Source organism: Erpetoichthys calabaricus, chromosome 2, assembly GCF_900747795.2.
Source record: "Erpetoichthys calabaricus chromosome 2, fErpCal1.3, whole genome shotgun sequence".
In the NCBI taxonomy this organism is placed as follows: domain Eukaryota; kingdom Metazoa; phylum Chordata; class Cladistia; order Polypteriformes; family Polypteridae; genus Erpetoichthys; species Erpetoichthys calabaricus.
In genome coordinates, this window is record NC_041395.2 from 43747281 (window position 1) to 43768152 (window position 20872).

Below are 20872 nucleotides of genomic sequence, written 5' to 3' on the forward strand. Positions count from 1 at the left end.
TGAATAACGTTCCTGTCTCTCTACAACCTCCTGTGTTTCTGCGCAAATCTGTGACCCAAGCATGACAATATAAAAATAACCATATAAACATATGGTTTCTACTTCGCGGATTTTCCTATTTCGCGGGTGGCTCTGGAACGCAACCCCCGCGATGGAGGAGGGATTACTGTATATATATATATATATATGTATATATTTGTGTATATATACTATATATACTGCGGTGGGTTGGCACCCTGCCCAGGATTGGTTCCCTGCCTTGTGCCCTGTGTTGGCTGGGATTGGCTCCAGCAGACCCCCGTGACCCTGTGTTCGGATTCAGCGGGTTGGAAAATGGATGGATGGATACTATATATATATATATATATGTATATATGTGTGTATATATATATATATATATATGTACTGTATATATGTGTGTGTATATATATATATATATATATATATATATATATATATATATATATATATATATATGGATATGTACAGTATATGGATATATATATATATATGTACAGTGGAACCTCAGTTTGTGAGTAACTTGGTTTACGAGTGTTTTGCAAGACGAGCTAAAATTTTTAATAAATTTTGACTTGATAATAAACAAGCGACGTCTTGCAATACAAGTAGTATGTATACGCTTTGTCTGCTGAGCGTCATGTAATCACAACTGAGCTGATGGTTCTTCTCTCTCTCTCTCTCTCTCTCGCTGCGGGATTGTGGGCAATCGTCTCCTATTCTCCTTCTGAGTCGGCGTGCCACACTCATATAGTCAACATCCGTACGAGCGTATAGTGTTTACTACAGCATTAGCATTGTGACTGTGTGTGTGTGTGTGTGTGTGTGCTGTGACGTGCAAGTCCCCTGTCTTGCACCACCAGCTTTATTCAGCTTGAAACAGCAACAGTGTGGTTATTTATTGTAGCGGAAACTGCCACTCTCCTATATACAGATACAGCAGTCAGGCAGGGTCGTGGCCAAGCAGTATTGTCCCCTGTGCATTTATAATGTTCCTTGTTCCTTGTATCACCCATTGACGGCAGGCGCATATAGCATGTCTGCGATCTTTTTGGATTTGCTTTTACAGCGAACTGCTACAGCGCTGGGTGACTGCGATTGCTTTGGGATGCTCTTCTGCGTGTCGTCCCGTTGGGTGGAATCCCACAAGAGTTTAGAAACTCACTCACACCAGCCATGATTCTTTTCAAAGGTAAAGTGCAGGTTAATTTGTTTTATGTATTTTTACTTTATATTTTGTATTAATCATTTTTATATGAATAGTTTTGGGTTGTGGAACAAATCGGCTGAGTTTCCATTATTTCTTATTGTCACACACGTACACTTGGGAGGCAGGCTAAGGGCTTAACCCAGGGTGGAAAACAAAGGCGGGTTTTTTGTTTGTTGCACTAACTTGTCCTCTCCTCCTTCTTCTACAGATCCCCCGAAGGAATACTTCCCTTGCCTAACCACGCCTCCTACCAAGGTCACTTCCGGCATCAATTATTGGACCCCACCTCTTCCTCCCAGGCTATTATAAAAGCCCAACTCCTTTTGTGTTTAGTTGTCCCTGTTTTGGACACGGAACCAGATGATGCTCTGGAGCCATTTATTGAAACTATAAGTTGTTTTGCTTTGTATGCTGTACAGAATAGGGGGTGGTTCCCCAAACCTTTTTTATGCCTTCTTTGTGTATCTTTACTATATATATATATATATATATAAAATAAATACATACAGTAGACCCCCGTGAAGTTGCAGTTCAGAGTTCACAGCCTCAGTCATTTGCGGATTTTTCCTTAGAACCTACCTAATAATTATTAGCGGAAATCGCAAATATCCTCCGCAATTTTTATGGCTTTTTTCGTGGCAATACTGTACTGTAGAGAGGACAGGAAGCAACTGTAGAGAAAATGCAGCTTGGGATAGTGAAAGTAGCCAAGAGAATTTGAAAATGTGACTCCCAGCTGTCCGTTCAGTGGCTCTGATTGGTCTTCTGCTGAGGGTGCTGGGGCTATTGGGATCAAAGGATGTCAGCGCGGCTTTTACAAAGGGGACCGGTGACCAAAAGAAAAAATAAGTTTTTGTAATTTCTTTTTCAAGTTCCTGTCTCTCTGCCAGCCTTCTGTTGGGTTACCTGTAATTATTTGTTTTGTCCTGGATCGTTTCATGTTTGGCGTCTGCATGTCTGCGTCTGCCTGTGTACATGAGGACTGTAAGTGGATTCATGGCCATCCTGCAAAGAAAGAAGCACTCCTAAACCCGTCTTCACCATTTCAGGAACTAGCGGTAGGACTATCTTTACATTCCCATTCAACGTGTGGATCTCTGGACTATCTATTTTCATCATTACATTTCATCCGTTGCCGTTTTTCTTGAACGCTTTTCATGATTTACTGTGTGTATTTTGTTGGTGCTTTGTTGTATTTAATGTGTAATCGCTTTTAAGGGGAACAGAGGTGGTATTGTAGTTTTCATTAATTCCATTTGTTTTTATTACATTCTTTATTTGCTGTTTGAATACCGGATTTGTTTTTGTCTCGTTTGTGAGTGCGTCCCTGGAATCTCCACCATAAAAATAAATAAATCCCCGTCTTCTTGGGCTTACTTGTGGCTGCTCTGCCGCATGATATGCTTCTCATGTGTGACGCTACGTTACTTAAAAGCTTGAACAGCACCTGTCCTTTTTGGCTGATTGTTTTGTTTCTCTCTCCTCCCCCAGACATCCTCTGCTCCTGTTGGGGGTTGTGCTCCCCTATGATGTTTGTCTATTCTTTAATCGATAACTAACTGCTTACTGCGCTCGTTTTACTTCTGAAAGAGACGTGGTTGTTTGTTTGAAGTGTTTGAATAAAGTTCCTGTCTCTACAATCTCCTCTGTTTCTGAGCAATTCTGTGACCCAAGTGTGGCACCCTGCAGCCTCACTATCTCTGGGATTGAGACAGCGTCAGCGTTTACCTCTGTGTGTTTGCGTGCTGCCAGTTCAAGCGCAGATGGTTCGGTGATTTCATCCATGGCATCAGTTGCACTTTGTACATGTTGTTCCAGTAGTTTTTTAAATAGTTTTTACAGTTCATTAGCAGTGTGTAAAATGATCAGTGTTGCAGTAATTGTGATGCTCTTTGCATGGGAAAAAATGTGTTCTATTAAAATTTCACTTTTTCTTTGTGAATTGTGACGTTTACTTAAAGTGCAGCAAAAAAGTATTTGGCGTCCAGGGATGCATTAACTCCCAAGTATGTGGCAGTTTAAGGTTTAAAGCCCCAAGATGCGATTGAAACGCCTTGCACCTTCTAAGGCTTCTGGCAATGAAAACACGCTTGCATGAATTACAGTACATACAGTATAGTGGTAACATCGGTATTTTACATTCTAGCATTGTGGGAGACATAGCAGTACAGTATACAGGTTTACCTTTACATTCTTTTTTTTTAAGTAATGTATTAAGCTGAATTTGAAATTAAAGTGTTTTGGGGGCATATTTAATAATTAATAATTCTTTGCATTTATATAGCGTTTTTCTCACTACTCAAAGCGCTTAGCAATTGTAGGTTAAGGACCTTGCTCAAGGGTCCAACAGAGCAGAGTCCCTTTTGGCATTTTACGGGATTCGAACTTGCAACCTTCCAATTGCCAGTGCAGATCGCTATCCTCAGAGCCACCACTCCGCCAAATTTAGGGTTTAAACTATAAAAATAGGCATTTTTTTAACCACATCCAAAATTTGCAGTTTTTCGAAATTTGCTGGTGCTTTAGGAATGTAACCCCCGCAAATTTTGGGGGTATACTGTGTATATTGTGAAAGATGCCCCAGACACAGACAGACACCAAGACAGCCAGATGTCCACAACACACACGTTTATTATTCTTTTCTGCAACACAGCACTCACACTGCACAAACCAGCACAATAATGGCTCAGTCTTTACGTATCTCTGTCTTTTCTTCACCGCCTTCACTCTGTCCTCTTCCACCCGACTCCAGGTCCTCGAGTGGAATGAGGCAACCTCTTTTATAATTCACCTGGATGTGCTCCAGGTGCTTCCAGATGATCTTCCGGCAGCACTTCCTGGTGTGGTGGAAGTGCTGCCTTCCAGGGCTCCATAATTATCCGGTGACCATGGGCCCCAACAGGGATGAGGTTCCAAGCCTCCCACGCAGACCAGGGCAGCTGCCCTCTCATGGCCTGGAGGAGGTATTGTCCCTCTCCTGGTCCTTCCAGACGTCCCCAGCTGTCCGCCACAATATATTGTGTTACTCATGGGAGACAGTTAAAGGGCTCCAAAGAAGGTAATTCCACACCGAACCAGGGAATGGTAAAGTACACCTTTCTCTTGTATCCCTGTAGACCAAATGCAGGAAATTTCACCTGAGCACAATGACATCACTTCTAGTTCTGGGCCTGATGATGTTACTTCCAGTTCCAGACCCGATGACATCACTTCCGGTTCTGGGTCTGATAATATAACTTCAGTTTCCTGTCCAGATGACGTCATTCCACCCATCCGACTTTAAAAACTGCCTTCTAATAATCTAATTAGAATTAGGATTTGATCCTGTGATATTACCGAAGGCAGCACTTTCTCCATCCTTCTAGCTATAATTTTTGAGAGTATCTTAACATCATTATTCAGAAGTGAAATTGGTCTGTATGATACACATTGTAACAAGTCCTTAATTTGTTTAGGAAAGACGGTGATTAATGTTAGACGAAAGGTTTGAGGTAGAATTTGATTGTCTCTAGCTTCTGTGAATGTTGCCAATAAGAGGGGAGCCTAGCTGAGTGGAAAATTTTTTATAAAATTCTACAGGGTAGCCATCAGGGCCTGCTGATTTCCCGCCTTGAAGTGACTTTATAGCATCTAGTAATTCTGATAGCGTCAGAGGTTTATCCAGTTCCTCAGCACTAAAAGTATCTATTTGTGGTATCTGTAATGTATCCAGAAATGCATTAGATTGTTTGTTGTCTTCTTTAAACTCAGTAGAATATAAGGTTTTATAGTAGTCTCTAAATGTGTTAATTATATTTTTATGGTCAATGATTTCATCTCCATTCGTGTTGATGATTACTGGGATTGCATTGCAAACTTCTTGCTTGTGGATTTGTTGGGCTAAAAGCTTATTAGCTTTCTCTCTGTGTTCGTAGTAATGATGTCTTGATTTATAAATAAGTTGTTCAGTTTCTTTAGTTGTCAAGATGTTGAGTTCTGTATGCAGAGCCTGCCTTTTCCTATGAAGAGCCTCACTTGGACGCTTGACTTGTTCTTCATCTATTTTAATAGTTTCGCTTCTTAGCTCTGACACTTTCTTGGTTTCTAATTTATTCCTGTGGGAAAGATATGAAATATTCTGTCCTCTTAAGAAGGCCTTTTAATGCAGAAATGAAAAATCTCTACTGAAAGAAAGAAATAGCCAAAAGCTTAGTTTCTTGAGGCTATTTCTTTCTTTCAGTAATGATTTTTCATTTCTGCATCAAAAGTGCGAATTCACAGACAATCCTAGAGAAATTACTAGGTGTACAATAGTCTTGTACAGTAAATGTATCAAGTACCAGATTTTTCCTAGATGACCACTACCAAATGTATTTATAAATCTATTTTCGTTGTGTGTTTTCAAAGATAATTGTAGATATAATTTAGAAGTTATAATAACCTACATAATCAATTTCAATAGATATTGTACCTAACTTGTTTTTTAAAAAATATAGTATATTGCTTTTGATAACAAAATTGAAAACTCCAGACTTTGACTCTAGATTTACAATTCCTTTTTACATTTTTTAACAAGAAATTGATTATATTTAGATGTCATCTTTCCTCCGTGTGGTTTTATCATCAACATATAAAAAAAGTTTGTTTTCATTTCACTATTACTAAATAACATAAATATTACATTAACATTACATTAAACAAGCTAGAACTAATTCTAAGGTCATGTGAAACTCCATTTCCCTATTTACAAATGGTATATCTACTAGAGGGTGGTGCAGTGGTAGTGCTGCTGCCTCACTGTAAGGAGACCAGAGCTTTACGTCCTGGGTCCTCCCACTGTGGAGTCTGCAGGTTCTCCCAGTGTTTCCGCACGTTTCCTCTGGGTGTTCCAGTTTCCTCTCACATGCAGGTTATGTGCATTAGCCACACTACACTGGCCCTAGTTTGTGTTCATCCTGTGATGGTCTGGATCCTTATCCAGGGTTTATTCTTATCTTGTGCTCTATGCTAGCTGGGATTGGCTTCAATTCCTTCTGCAACCCTGGCCTGGATTAAGCATGTTAGAAAATGATATGACTAACTACTAGATAAGGATTTTATGATATCTACATAAGTCAGATTTTGAATAAAAGTCTCCATTTGAAAGATTACATAATTCATATTTTTTAATGTTCTCCACATATCAAGCATTAGTGTAGACATACATAGTGAGTGGAGTTGCAGCTCCTTTTTCTCATCGTAGTTTATAAAATAAAATCTTATTATCACTAATGAATTATCTACTATCTTTCATGTAACAACATTATCGCCATCATTCTTTATAGACTTAAATAACTGATGATTTTATTCAATATATTGTTTTCTTAACCTTTATCTGCTTTTTCTGACAAACAACACAGTGGCAAAGTACTGTACAAACAAAGCCTTCCAATCCATAAAAATATTTTCCAGCTCTTTTCCTAAACATTCTAATGTTAGTCAAGAGATATAATCCCTCCATATTTTGTGTTTTCCCAGGATCCATCTTATACCTACACCAGTGTTTCCCAAACTCGGTCCTGGGGAACCCCTGTTGTTGCAGGTTTTTGTTCCTAATCAGTGACAGCACCTGATAGCACTGATCTCGTTTAATTAGCTGTTTTTTTTTTCTTTTAGTCGACATTCAGAAAAGCATAGCAGCATGATTTTTACATTTATAAGACATTTATAAATATTTCTGCTTTTGCTATCGATTTTAAATGCTTAACTGTCTTTTGTTGATTTCATTATACTTTGCCCTTTCTCTGTGCAGTTTTTCCCAATTTGTTGTGTCTTAATAATGACAATTTAAAACGAGCTGAGCAGACACCCAGGCAAACAACACTGAATAATCAAAGGCTGCAACTACTTTAGAGTCAGACCCACTAATTAGTAAATAATGGATTAATTAAACAATTAGAAGACCTAGAAAAGTAGAATGGTACAAATGTGAAAAATATCTTTACATATTTTGTGTATCAATTAACCCATTTAAAGCACCTTAGATGAAGAGAGGTTTTTAACATTAGGCAGAGCTACATTTGGGGTTATATTTCTTCTCCCAGATTCCCTCTTCATGTGATCTTCTAATATAATTTGTATCAGGCTGGAAGGTTGGGTAAAACATATTAAGGTAAACTTTCAAGATATGTATTTCAGTCCTAACTTGAAAAATTAAGTACAGCTGGTATTAACAATGAGCACTAGGACATCTCTTATACCTGTAGCTATACAAGATTTTACAGAGAAGTGTAAAACATGTAGCATACAGTACATTAACCTGAAACCAGTTTATTTTGGGGTTTTTTCTTTAAATGTGAAACTGAGCCACTTTGAACTTTTGACCTTACTTTTTCTTGTAGTTACTACTGTGTTCCTTGCTGCACCTGATATGGAGAAATAATACTGGAAACAGTGAAATCCAAAGTTCAGAAACTGAGGCTGTATGCCCCTTTCTTATAATACAGTCCAGGAATGCATTCCCTAACTCAATCACACGAATATAAGAGTCATAAAGTAAGGTGTTTCTATTGCAGGCTAGTAATAGAAGAACACATAAAGGAGATCGATTGAATGCTGAAATGTGCCAGCAACTATGGAAACACCTTTGAAAAACACTACAGAAGTAGCAGCCTAGCATCTTCATTACAGGAAAATACTTGGCAGTACACTCAGCAGAGATCAACATTTTCTTAGCTGAATTTTGGGAATCTGGAGAAAACTACCAAGCCATGTAGTTGAGCCAGAAACTTTGACATCCTTAAGAAGAGTCTGGATGAGATATTGGGATATTGAGACAGTTAGCCTTTAGCTAAACAAACAATCTTGATGTCTGAGTGGCCTCCTCTCATTTGTCAAGTTTCTTAAGTTCTGCATATTTTTTTAATATGTATTAGATTCTGTCTCAGATTTTATCATTATTGCTATCTGTAATAAATATAACCTGTTCTGCCAACAATAATAAAGTTTTTCATCATACTTACCTCCGTTATTCTTTCTAAAGTGTACATAACAACCTAAAAAAAGTGTTAAAATTTACTATTTACTATTAATATCCACTACATTGTTAAACTAGTTTTCTTAAATAAGAGATATGCTGATGTGCATTTACCCATTCATTTTCATTTCAACTCAATTCATTGCAATGGTACGTACTTCCTATTTGCAAGACTATAGAGCTATATTCATTTTCAAATATAATGTTCTTTAGGTATAAAAAAATAAAAGTTGCATCCAATAACAATCACATAACACTATACCATAAATCATATCTTTTCAACACCTGTTTATTTCTTTTGTGGTTGCAAAGAACAAGAAGACAAACTCTATACCAAGGCAAACAGTCTAAAGACATGCCTGTAAATGTGGGAGGAGAAAGTGGGGTGTATACAGAAAAACCCACCCAGACTCTGGGACAACATAAAGTTTTAAATAGTTATTTACTGTATGTTGGGAACACAACAGAAGCAGTTCATGGAGTTTTAAATCAGCAGTGCTAAACACTCCACCACTGTAACTCCCACAATTTAACACTGCACTCCTAATTAATCTCAAGACTAAGATATATTAATCTTTGTTAAAGTTGGTTAATGCATGTCTCTTTATAATGAAGCTTTTTTTGTAATGAATATCAAGTAAACAAATGTCTAGTGCTACATATTTGTAGCAATAAGAAAACAAAATAACAATAATTAGTGGTTCACATGCACTGATTGAGACAGAAATGTATAAAATAATATACTACTTACATTTGGCCAAAATAATTGACAAGATCACAGAAAGCGTAATGAAAAATATTGCAGTTATCTCCCATACCTCCATACCTATAAAGAAATACAAAATGATAACATTATAGTTCAGTCAAAACACAAACTCTATACACTCCCATCTCAATACCTTATATTCTAATCCTGTTAACTAATCAAAAAGAAATTTTAACATACTGTTGACTCTCCCTACCTCCCGAAGCCTTCCAGCACAAATTTAATCTTCATTAAAGAAAGTATTGGAAAGACTTTCAAAAGGAGAGACCTGCATCAGATATCACACTATTGAAGAAAATAAGCAAGGAAATACAGAAAAGTAATGAAATCTTCATATGGTTTTTTATTGCCATGTTTTCATAGTGTGCTTTTTTGCTTTAATCGCAAAAATACAATAGATATACCGTATACTAAAAAAGATAATTTTATTGAACAATCAATATCCATTCATTTGTTTATATTATTTATCTAAAATACTGAAAACCTTAACAATCCATTTGACCATCTCTTTTATTGCACTATAAAATAAAACAAAATAAAATCTCTCTATTGTCAGACACATCTCTTTAAGACATAACAATTACATGTACTGTATATGTTCCTCCTCTGATGCTACTCCTGTTTGTTTATTCTTAGACTTACCAAACTTCAGGGACATACACCTGTGGAGTATAATCCATTACCTTTAGACTTCACCCAGGTAGCTTATTTTTTAGGAGTGCTCTGTCTCCTTTACCCTAACATGGTAGAAAAAAGAACTTGTTTTCCAAATCCCCCGGCAGTACAATAGAGCAAAATATGTAAGCAGAAAAAAAAAAAATAGGCTAAATAAGTTCTAATCAAACAAGTAGTGCCATAAATAAAAACAAATAAGTGTGGCATTTAAAGCCATACAACCTGGATCATCCTGTAGTTCTGAAAGCAGACGAAGATCAGAAATACATTTAATATGTTTGCCAATTCCAGACAGCCCTTCTCTTATTAGTTACATAGAGTCTCAGCAGTAACTGAAAGCATTTATGTGACTGGTTGCTTTGTCTCAGAGACTTCTCTTTCTTTCTCTGGTCATCATCTTATTGGCTTTTCTCTAGCCAACTCATTGTCTATCTTTTTACAGCTTATTCCTTGGTTTAAATTCTCTGTAATCTCATTGGGCCAGACATAATCCCTGGAACAAGAATACATGTCTGGGGAGATCGCGCTCACATCTTTGAAGTGTATAGCAGGAAATCCACAGTTGAAAAGCCTATGCCCTCAAGTGTTCTTTTAAAAATCTGCCCCCACTTTTCTTCAGTTTTGAATATAACCAATACCACAGCCAAACAGACATCTTGATGGCTAACAAATTTATTGAATTTTCTAAAACAACATTAAACCAACAATTTCAAAATAATTTTTTATTCAGTTTTGTGGTCTGTATACAATTTCTGGTATGACACATTTGCTGTTTACAATTAGTCAGTAATAATAACTTACTTCAATTATTCATTTAACAGTTCAGTAAGAAATTGGATGCTGTGCATCTTTGGTTCATGGATCTGCTGGAGTGGCATCAGTATTGTTAAGCACATTTACTGTTTAGGAGGTATGGACTACAGAAACGGGCATATTTTATGACTCTTTGGTATCAACAAGAAAAAAGACTTCACTTAACCAGAGTTCATCTCCTTTGAAGTGGATGTGACAGGACACTATTTAGCTTAAATTAACATTGTAGAACTTATCTTTGTGCAGACGTAGCTGCCATTTGTTTCAACCTCATATTTACTCAGACTGAATTATCATAACTGTTGTAATGACTGGACAATTTGACAGCAGTTTAAAGATTTTATTTTAGGAAGTGGAAAGTACACAAGAAAAAGCTGTTACTGGAAATGCAGAGATTTCTTTAAACAAATCCAAGGACACAAGACAGAAATCAGAGATATCAAGAACAGAGAGACAGGATCAAAATTCTGAAAAACAAGCATGTTATTAAAGCCAAAATGAAAACTGTAAGTCATAGTCAGGAACACAATGGATTTATAACCAGAAAGTCCAAAATTATTAGACAGAAATCCAAGTTTTGTTACACATGGTAACTCAAACCAGCAGGAAGTGTGCAATACTGACTTTTATACCACTGTGGTAATGATGTTACAAGTTGTACACCTGCAGTGGCCTGGCAACAATGGAACAAACAGCAGCAGCCATATCAACAACAAAATGGCATTGCAGAAAAACATGGAGTTTGAGGCAGCAGAATGTTCGGAAAATAGGCTGTCAGAACATAAAGTGTGTGAAGAAGAGAGCGATTTGTGGGGGTTGGTGAAATTCTTCAGAAATGGCCAGTAACTGCATTAGACAGTAAATTCCAGTTGCAGTGATAGTGAAGCATATGAAGGTGAGGACTTTTCTCAAATGGTAAATACTGACACCACTTCTGAATATGCACAGAGATTTTGCACAAGCACTGCCCTTTCCACAGATAAAAAAAAGTTTGGGAATTGCAGGTCTAGACCATGGTTAGTTCATTCCATGCCTAATTTTTTTGATTATTCAAGTTGTGGGGCAAGTTCAGTGTATTGTCACATATACATTTTTCTATTATTTCGTGTGGGTACATGCAGGTTAGGTGGATTGGTGACTCTAAATTGGCCCTAGTGTGTGCTTGGTGTGTGGGTGTGTTTGTGTGTGTCCTGCGGGGGGTTGGCACCCTGCCCGGGATTGGTTCCTGCCTTGTGCCCTGTGTTGGCTGGGATTGGCTCCAGCAGACCCCCGTGACCCTGTGTTCAGATTCAGCGGGTTGGAAAATGGATGAATGGATGGTACTGCATTGTTGGCAGGCAGAGCTACTTAAGGACTTTTGTGTTTACTACAGTGTATAGAATTTAGAAGGCTGAGTTTGAGATGTACTAGTCAACAGAACCATCACTTGAAATGCCTTATGGATCATGACTGAAAAATATATCAGCTTACTTGTCATGAGTTTGCATTTTGTCATCTGTAGTGAGAAATATCTTTTGCAAATAAAACCATAATTTGACACATTGATAAAGAGATTCAGTAAAGTCTACATATATGAGCTTAATGCTGTTGTTGACAAATCATCTAGATAGATAGATAGATAGATAGATAGATAGATAGATAGATAGATAGATAGATAGATAGATAGATAGATAGATAGATAGATAGATAGATAGATAGATAGATAGATAGATAGATAGATAGATAGATAGATAGATAGATAGATAGATAGATAGAGTGAGAAAAGCCACTATACCAGCGCTCAACCCGACACAGACAGATGCAGGAGGTACACTGATAAAACAAATAAATGTTTCATTTTCTTTTTTCTTCGCCTGTGGGTAACACCTTCCCTGTTCCCACAGGCACAACACAATACAAAACTAATACTTCCTCTCTTCATCTCCGCCACTCTGGCAAGCTTTATCTCCCTCCTCCCAACTCTGGCTCCCGGAGTGGTGGCTGTTGGCTCCTTTTATAGCCCACCTGGAAGTGCTCCAGGTGTTTGATGACCCATTTCCAGGCTGCACTTCCGGGTGTGGCGGCAAAACTGCCCTCATGGGGTCAGGAACCACTGTAGCACCCCCTGGAGGGACCCCTGGATCAAAGCTTGGCAAGGGCCTCGGCCGTCCGCATAGATAGATAGATAGATAGATAGATAGATAGATAGATAGATAGATAGATAGATAGATAGATAGATAGATAGATAGATAGATAGATAGATAGATAGATAGATAGATAGATAGATAGATAGAAGTTATTTTGTTCCCAGGAGGAAAATTGGCTTTTTACAGAAGCTCTTTAAATAAATAAATATACACACACTTTGGTCTGAACACATACCAGAATGAATGTTAAGCAAGAAATTTAAAAGGAAAGAAAAGTGCTGCCTTGTCCCATTCACAGTGGATAAATATGGACTTTTTGTACTTTACACCTTATCTTTGTGTTGTGTCCTGGCTTGTCTTAGGCTGTCCTTGGTTATGAATCACTGATGAAAAAAGGTGATGCCCATAGGCCGCAAGATATGGACTATTTTAAGACTATTCCAAAGCTGACAATGCTTTGAAGAACTTCAAGCTCTCCTCACCTTGCTGCCCATGCCTGATTAAATGTCACTTTAGATGATCATCAAATACCACACTACTGTATGATATTTTCCTTCTACTGTTTTAATTTGGGATAGTTAAAAATCACACACACTGTTTCCTTTCTTAAGTGTTGTATTTCATTGTCTTAATAGCACTGTAGGCACTGGGTAGCGATATGTTGGGTTTAATAGGACCAGGATTCATACAGAACATAGTCTCAGGGACATTCCACCACCTGCTTGATTCAGGCTTTCTTTTTCCCTTTTATATTTACTACCGTATATCAGTTTACTGTTACTATCATTAAAACTTTGGCTCTTACTTTTTCAAATTTTCTTTTAGAGTAGCCATGATGGAAAGGCGTTACCTCAAAGCACATGAGTTACAGAAAGGGAACTGAATACAGGAATTATAATTGCTGATTTCATGACTGTACATTTCATAAAGACTAATGCATACATATAATACTGTACATCTCTTTCTGATCTAATAAACTACAGGATAATTGACATTACACCAGATGTTGTCTTAGAAACATTAAGATTTACATACTGTTATCAAAGGCAGTCAGCATTTGCTAATGATACACCCATTGAAGGCTCAACAGATGAAATATTATCTTTCTATGTTTCACTTTTGTTTAATTTTGCATGTAAAGAAATATCCATTTATGATTTTTCAGGTTAGCTCAGATCATTTCTCATTTACACAAGTCTTCACATCTAGCTTTCTTTATGTACTGTAATATCAATCTGTATTGATACTACATTCATATTAAGTACAGTATTTAGCACTCCTAGTATACATTATACACAATTCAGCCACATGGGATACACAAACCAGTGTGTTTCTTTGTGCCAGTCCCAGGTCCAGATAAATGAAGAAGGAGAAGAAGGGTGGGGGGGGGGGGGGGGGGGGGGGGGTTATGGGGCCTCTCTGGAGGCAGGAGGAGAGGAGGAAGGTAAAGAGAATACAACTGATGGTAGGAGATTGTGGTGAGGTCTGTGCTAGGAGTGACAGATGCATTCACTGTGGAAGTGGGATTACATCAAGTTAACAGACAAGATTAGACATGAGTCCCCGTGGACTATGATATCTACTGATGACATTGTGATATATAGCAAGAGTAGGGAGCAGGGTGAGGAGACCCTGGAAAGGTGGAGATATGCTCTAGAGAGGAAAGGAATGAAGGTCAGTAGGAACAAGACAGAATACATGTGTGTAAATGAGAGGGAGGTCAGTGGAATGGTGAGGATGCAACTACTCCGAGTTGGCAAAAGTGAATGAGTTTAAATACTTGGAATCAACAGTACAGAGTAACGGGAATTTTGGAAGAGAGGTGAAAAAGAGAGTGCAGGCAGGGTGGAATGGGTGGAGAAGAGTGTCAGGAGTAATTTGTGACAGACGGGTATCAGCAAGAGTGAAAGGGAAGGTCTACAGGATGGTTGTGAGACCAGCTATGTTATATGGGTTGGAGACGGTAGCACTGACCAGAAAGCAGGAGACAGAGCTGGAGGTGGCAGAGTTAAAGATGTTAAGATTTGCATTGGGTGTGATGAGGATAAACAGGATTAGAGAGTCAGCTATGGTTGGACAGTTTGGAGACAAAGCTAGAAAGATGAGATTGCATTGGTTTGGGCATGTGCAGAGGATCGGTGCTGGGTAAATTTGGAAAAATGATGCTAAGGATAGAGCTGCCAGGCACGAGGAAAAGAGGAAGGTTTATGGATGTGATGAGAGAGGACAAGCAGGTGATGGGTATAACAGAGCGAGATGCAGAGGACAGGAAGAGATAGAAAAAGATGATCTGCTGTGGTAGCCAAAAGAAGAAGAAGAAGTATACATTGTACATACAGTGTGCTTCTCCTCGGGCTCCAAACAAAAATGCAACTTCATTATGAACTTACAGTATTCTATCCATATTATCATAAATATCTGATAAATTAAATGCAAACTACGCTCTTAACTCTATAACAGTTCCTTTCTAACAGACAACACTTTTTGCACAATTTCAAATGTGAAACCGTTTCAGATATTATTGTTGTTGTTGTTGTTATTCATTTGGCATCTGTACTTATCTCCAGTAACTTAGAAAGATCAAGATATGTTACAGTTGTTTGCAGATATTTTTTGCAATATGAGCATAGTGCTGTTAGTTAGCCTGCTCAGATTTTACAATGAGCAATGAGGACTGAAATGGGAACACTCTGACAAAAATTCCATTACCTTAAGACATTAATCACAAGTATCAGAACGAGTAAACACACTCACCTTAAAGAAAAGTACAATGTAAGTGATTTTCCTTCTGTTCAAGTGAAAATGTTGAATTTAAATAAAACACTCTTTTCAATCTATAAACCTCCTCCCAAAACAAATACAAATCTACACACGCAGATCCTGTTTTCATACTGTTCTGCAACTTCCTTCATCTGTGCTTACAAAGCATTTATGAACAGCTAGATATGGGAGGGCACAATCACTAAGTCACTTAAATCATTCTGTTAACTCAGCTCTAACTGCTGCACCCATTCATTTATTCTGCTAAACATCTACCGTAATTTAAAAACATGAAGGAGACATGATACAACTTGTAATTGGATGGCACTTTAAAATGCAGGCTTTTAGTTAGCCTTACTGTTTTTTGCATTTCATGGAGTTAAAGCAGCTCCTTCATCTTTGTTATGTGGAATGATAAGACGATGCAGTGAACACTTCATTATACAGTATGCTGTGGAGTATTCAAATTCCATTTATTGTCTATAGTGTTTTTTATAGTGAATGCAATCCCACAGCACTTTACAAGCCAAATTGTTTTCATTTATTTTTATTTTTGCTACACAATAAGTGAAAGTAAGCTGTTACTGGTCACACAGTGAATCAGAAAAAAGGATGTAGAGAAAAGCCAAGCAAAATGACACCTTTTATTGGCTAACTAAAAAGATTACAATATGCAAGCTTTTGTGGCAAATCAGGCCCCTTCTTCAGGCAAGATGTTTACATGTATAAAACAAAGTTTTTCTTCTCATACTTTAGCAATACACAATTATTTTCTGTGGGACATAAGACATCACTTACACCCCAGATTTCTCTAAATATATCTAACTGATTAATTAGTTTATAGTATGCAAATTTAACCTTCAATTTCCTTTGAAGGAATACCTTAAACATTAGCAAAGCATTAATGATTTTTATCCCTATTTCATATTGTTTTTAAAATCGCCATCTTTGCCTGACATGATGAAAAATTCCTAAGTAAAAATTCCTTCTTATGTTTTCTTGGTACAGACATTCCAAAAATATAAATGAGTTCATTGAACACAATTTCTAATTCCATAAACATTAAAACAAGGAAATGTAACAGTGATGTTAATCTGGTACAATACAGATACAAATGATAAATTGTTTATTCAGACTGCAAAAAGGACACTGATCCATTACGCTAGCACCAATAGTTTTCAAGAATGAATTGGTGACTATTGCTTCATGTAGAATCCTGTACTGCAGGTCCCCAACTCTTTATTCTATTGAGGTTTATATAACATCCACCATGCTGGAGAAGTTGTGTCATGTAGACACAGAGTGTTCCTCAAGAGGGTATTGGGTGTCTCCTTCAAATGCATGAAATGTGACACTTCAGACACCAGTCATATAGGACTTTCTTTAGTAAATATTGAAATATAATATCACTGATATGACTAATTTTTAAAATTGTGTTTTATGACTGATAAAATCTTTTATGTTTTTTTAATTATAATGTCACATTCAGGAGGTTCTGACTATTTTATTAGATCTCCAGAGGAAAGAAAAAAAACTCACACAGAGGTCTCGCACTCAATTGTATTAAAGAGTATTTTAATTTGTTAACAATTTACCCCCCCAAAGTGGACATATCTAATCCCATAATCATGTGCATCAACAACTACAACAATATTTATTTGTATAGCACATTTTCATACAAGTGATGTAGCTCAAAGTGCTTTACAGCAGGGGTCCCCAACCCCCGGTCCGCGGCCCACTACCAGTCCGCATCTGTCTGACAGCCGGGCCGCGAGAGAACTGCCGGCAACAGAAACTCACTCAGACTTTTCAGAACGCTTGGCGGGCGGGGCTTTGCAGCGGCGCAGAGAGAGGAGAGAGACCGAGGTGAGAGAGTATTACAACAAAGTATTTTTATGGTCCCGACAGTTTCCCCATATGACACGAGACTATAGAAATCTTGTTACTACGAAGTACATTCAACAGATGCTTTCATTACAACGAAGTGACCTTGAAATGCTTGAATGAATCATCCAGAGAGCAGTTAGATCTGTGGTCGCAGCTCAGATGTGCACGTTTGCACAACGATCCCCAAACAGAAACATTGTAAAAAAAATCTCTTTCTTCGAACTTTCCTCGTACTGTTTTTTTTTTAATGTTTTTGTTGTCTGTGGTTTTCAGTGATTCCTTTTGCTTATTGCTTGTCAACATTTGAGAAACATCCATTGGAATTTAACTCATTGTCACCCTCCTATAGAAACGGCAGACATGAAAAAAAGATAGCAGTGTTAATGTTTGTGATGTGCAATCTGTTGGAATGGCAAATGTAAAGCATATGTCTTTGTTATATGCAAAAAAAGAAGAAAAATCTCAGATTGCAAACGTATGTGAACTGCTTAATAACTTTAATAATAATAGTAATGTTATGTAAATTGTGTATAAAACTGCCCCCCCCCCCCCCCCCAACCAACCCCCCCGACCGGTCCGTGGAAAAATTTGCATCTAATAAAGTGGTCCTTGCTGTCAAAAAGGTTGGGGACCACTGCTTTACAGGATGAAGAAAGAGAAAAAAAGAATAAAAATATAAAAAATAAAATTATGCAACACTAATTAACATAGAATAAAAGTAAGGTCCGATGGCCAGGGAGGACAGAAAAAAAAAAAAAAACTCCAGACGGCTGGAGAAAAAAATAAAATCTACAGGGGTTCCAGGCCACGAGACCACCCAGCTCCCTCTAGGCATTCTACCCAACATAAATGACCTCAATCAGTCCGCATGGTTTTCAGGCTTCACATCGAAGAACTTGATGATGATAGTCATGTGGATCTAGGGACAGCATGGTGCTTTGATGGTGTGGTGGAGGCGCAGATCACCACCACAGAAAACCAGAAAAAGAACAGCAGAGAAAGTAGGGGTTAGTACAGATTTCGGAACCACCATGAATAATAACTATAATTAAATGCATATACAGAAAATCAGGATTAAACTAAAATTAAGCAATGAGAAAGCCAAGTTAAAATAATGTGTTTTTAGCAGTTTTTTAAAGTGCTCCACCGTATTAGACTAGCAAATTTCTATCGGTAAGCTATTCCAGATTTTAGGTGCATAACAGCAGAAGGCCGCCTCACCACTTCTTTTAAGTTTAGCTCTTGGAAGTATAAGCAGACACTCATTTGAAGATATAAGGCTACGATTTGGAGTGTAAGGTGAAAAACATTCTGAAATATAGGATGGAGCGAAATTATTTAAGGCTTTGTAAACCATAAGCAGTATTTTAAAGTCAATTCTAAATGACAGGGGTAACCAGTGTAGTGACATCAGAACTGGAGAGATGTGCTCAGAATTTCTTTTCCTAGTTAAGATTCTTGCATCTGCATTCTGCATTAGTTGCAATCGATTGATGTCTTTTTTGGGTAGTCCTGAGAGGAGTGCATTACAGTAATCTAGCCGACTGAAAACAAAAGAGTGAAGTAATTTCTCAGCATCTTGCAATGTTACAAGATCTGCTTTCTCAGATGGTGACTTCATAAAACAGTGCCTCACTAAAGTCGCAGGAATAATGTCCCCGGAGAAAATGCAGGAATTCAACAATGTTCGCTTGTCCAGAAACGCAGTTGTGTGGCAAATTAAAACATCAAGTGTCAGATAAAGCTTGTGCTTTTGATTTTTACTCGATTGCATGTGATGAGAGCACTTTGTAATACAATAAATGAAAACCCATTAATGGAGAGATGTGATGCTGTTTTTTTCTTTAAGCATATTCAACTATGAAGTATAATTTACCTATATTTGATTGATTTTGCTAGCTTAATACACAGGAGGTGAGGCAATAGACCTCACCTCTAGTGAGTGGCCCAGCCCTTCGTATGTTTCTCTGTATGTGGTCCCCAGTGAAAAAAGTTTGGACACCCCTGCCTTAGACAAAGAGCCAAGGCTTTAGAAAAGATTTTATAATCCAAGCAGAGTAGGCTGACTGGTAGCCAGCTCTTAGTGTAGAACACATCCCCCCTTTTTGTAAAAGAGTCAAAATATTTCTATGACAACTTAAAGGATGTTCCTTATCCCTAATGCTCTCCAAGAACACAGTCAGAAGGCCTTACCCATTATATCCTAAAAGGTAAAATTCTACAGGAAGTCTATGAATCCCAAGGCTTTGTTCAGATTTAAACTCCCAAGAGCACACCATTGAGCTCCTCAAGTGTTATTGGCAGATCAAGTAGTTCCTTGGTGGATGAAGTCAATGGTGGTAAGTCATTAAAAAAATATCAGTGTTAGAAGACAAGTCCATTGTTTCTGCAGAGAATAAGTCCTTGTAAAATTTTAACATAAAATCATGGATCTCCTTGGTCTCAGTCATTTCAGTGCCATCAGCAATTTTTAGACAGTAAATGATTTTTGCCTGAGTAACCTTTTGTTCCAGTGAAAGAAAAAAACTGTGCAGGAGCATCTATATCAGATATATTTTGGAATCTATGGCACATTTCATCTGTTCATCCAACAGGAATCTCAGAGAATCCTTCTTTTTGTTATAGGGACTCAAGCAAAACATCAAAACCTGTTTCCCATTTGGCTTGAATTAGCACAATGTCCTCTTCCAATTCTTTAATAGCCATGGTAACATTTCTAGAAGAATGTTCAGAGTAAAATTAGCAGAACAGTTTAATTTGGAACATAGAAACATCCTACCATTGTTTCAGTGAAGAAAAATCAGATTTACTGAGTCTCCATTCCTCCCACAAGAGCTGAAAGTACTGAAGAAACAGAATCTTTAAGAAGTTTGGTGTTATGGTGCCAGAAAAAATGAATTAGAACAAAACTATAGTCTGGGAACTGTGTGGGCAAAAGAAGTGAGCCCACAATTAAGTTCTGATTGGACTTTAAAATATAAATGCTGTCCAGCCTAGTCATAGACATCATCCCAGTGGACACCTTGAGCCATGTGTACTGTCTAGCTGTCAGTTTTAATTCCCTCCACACATTTACAAGTTCTTACTGATGAAGAACAGACTGCAATGCCTTTACTTAACCTGACTGAGTTCCAGCACCTTTCCTGTCCATCATTTTCAGTGCTTTTAAAATCACCAGCTAATAACACAATATTCTCCAAACTACACTCAGCTAGTACATCTTTTAACAAAAAAAAATCTCTTTCTTTGCCCTTATTTGGAACATAGGCATTTATGAAAATAATTATTTTACCCTGTATTTGTACAACTACTTTCATGAATAGTTAACTTGCTCAAAACAGATCATGGAATCTGGCATAATAGCTTTACTTAAGAGCACTGCCACCCCTGAACTGGCACTAGAGCCATGGCTCAAAAACATTGCCCTGACCCTTCTGCCAGTCCAACTAATTTATTTGGTCTGTATGAGTTTCTTGAAGGAAACCAACATCAGCTTTTTCTGTTCTAAATATTCAAAGAGTGAAGCTCTTAAGGAGTCTCTGCACCCATTAACATTCAAAGAACCCAAAGAGAAAACTGGCATTAGAAAGAAGAGAAAAGGTGATGCAAACTAAAAAGAGATT

At 37.6% G+C, this 20872-nt stretch overlaps 1 long non-coding RNA gene across 1 annotated transcript; it reads right to left on the reverse strand.

Annotated features, from left to right (window-relative positions):
* Nucleotides 1–8208: 8208 nt before the first annotated feature.
* LOC114642850 (uncharacterized) lies at nt 8209–15488 on the reverse strand. Its single transcript, XR_007934065.1, has 3 exons — nt 15357–15488; nt 8974–9048; nt 8209–8241 (listed from the first exon to the last, which is right to left on the reverse strand). It is a non-coding gene; the product is annotated as an uncharacterized LOC114642850 (long non-coding RNA).
* Between the last annotated feature and the right edge of the window lie 5384 nt (nt 15489–20872).